We start from the raw sequence: 2,176 nt of genomic DNA on the forward strand, positions 1-2,176 counted from the left end.
ACACCCGGAGTCCAGGACACCGACTCCCACCACGCACCCCCCCCCCCCATAACCACCCGTTACTTACGGTCCCCCCCTTTGCTGTGGGCCCCCGGCTGAGTGGCCTGCACAAATCGATGCGCGCCAGACCAGGTACCTCCGTCACCCACCACGCCTGGTACCCTCGCCCAGGTCTAGCAGGCATCACACGCTGAGCGCTTGCAGGCCAATCTGCAAGGAAAAAAGTGGGAAGGTTGCCCGGAAGAGCACAAGACCCTGGTCCTGGGCTGGGGATACCTGACCTCTCGTACACGCAAAGTACCAGGTCGTGCTTGTCCGCCCGCCAGGGCCAAAGCTGCACCATCCTGTCTTAAAACCATTCGTTAAAACACTTCTCTTCCAATCCTTCCCCGTCTCCTCAGCCTTCCTCCTACCCTTTAACCTACCCTCCTCCTCCTCCGCCATTCCCCCTTCCTCTCCCTCCCAGCTCCCTCATCCATTCATTCCCTCCAGAGCCTGCCCTTCCTGACTCTGACATCCACGAACCCACAGAGTCCTCCAATTCCTCTTGCAACCAGAGAATTGGCTCGAAAGAGGAAGCAGGTCACCACACTGGACCGCCGTCCCCTCACCACCACACAACCCCCTGAGGACCTTCAGCCCCCCGACCCGACATAAAGGATAAAGGACCCTCGAGTGTCTTCTGTGCGAGAATAGACATTGAATCTGAAAGAGACAAGTTGGCCATCTTTCTTGGGATTGCCGCTAGCTTTGTATCCTGCTCAACCAACCGACACTCGCCAACCTCTCCCCCCCTCGACCCACTCCGGCTTCGACCCCCTCCTGAATTCCTCAGCCCGTGAAAGAGGAAAACGATCCGACTCATTCTCCGAACCGCCGTGGCTCCGATCCTCCCTTCCGTGCCCGCTTCTTGACGCCGACTCGCCGTCCCGCCGTCATTCCTCTCAGGCGCGCACTCACCAACCCTCCCGAGATTTGGAACTGCCTCCAGGCTAGCCCTGCTGCAGCTCACTAAATCTCCTGTCGTTGGACATCGTCAAGCTGCCATCCGTACAGCACGAGTCCCCTGAAGAACCACTAGATCTCGACATTTGGTCATCTGTCCGGGTTGCTTTGCGGAAAGATACCATACATGCCGAGATCTTTGTGACACCTTCAGGTGTAACCCCTCTTCGCCCCTTCGGGTGTAGACAGTGAAAGGTATGTTGGTAAAATGACATGAACCTACAAACCCGCTCAGACTAGGCCGTGTTCTAAACTCTTCATTGCCCTCCACAGCGACGTGCCGATTGCTCCTTGCGGACCATTCAGCGCTCTTCCATAGTCTTGCTCGACTATTGTCTGCAGGTTGTTCGTGGGACACGTTAACTCGTAGCTCCTACCCACTAGCCTCAGGATTGTCTCATTTCCCTGTGTCTTGTCTTTCTAGACTATCTTCACCGTGGCGGTATGTTCTTCCCTGTCCCTACCTCCCCTTTCACCCTTCCAATCCAACCTTTTCCCCCTGGGGTTATGAATACCTACTACACAACCCACCCATCTCCCCTCGTGCCTGTCTCGTCTCCACACTACCCCATCGTCGAATCAGAGGCACGACGCCGGCATTCAATATCCCCCCTGGATCGGCCCAACTCCCATGTCTCGTCCGCCCTCACGTGTCTTCGAGATTCCTAGAGCTGACTTGATGTCTGTCTAGAGCCCCTTGGTCCACCACTTCTTTAAACGGCCTGTTTCCCGGCCACTTCAGTCATTTCTTGCCCCCAAGTCGATTCTGCACCGCGGCCACCCCAGCCACAGCCACTCTTTCCCGGACATCGACTCAACACCCTCCTTCTAATACTAATATTCTAATCGCTCGGTTGGAGGATATTCTTATCGACACTCCCTTGTCTCCACCGCATCTTCACTCTCTAAAACTCTCTGCCTTCCTGCCTTCGACCTCAAAAGCTTCCTGGAGAACTTGACGAGTCCACCCTTTGACCTGAACAACAAACACCTCTTTGACCCAACCGCCTTGCCCAGCATGGCGTTCTATCAACAGGCACAGGCACAGCAGCCTGATGTTGCCTTTTTCACCGAGATGATGGACGAGCCTCAGCGTCCTCGCATGGGAACCAGAGACGCCGGCCAAGATGGATCGCAAGGCAACGACAGAAATCATCGCCAACGAACTGTC

This window comes from Verticillium alfalfae, genomic scaffold, assembly GCF_000150825.1.
Source record: "Verticillium alfalfae VaMs.102 supercont1.9 genomic scaffold, whole genome shotgun sequence".
Classification (NCBI taxonomy): Eukaryota; Fungi; Ascomycota; class Sordariomycetes; order Glomerellales; family Plectosphaerellaceae; genus Verticillium; species Verticillium alfalfae.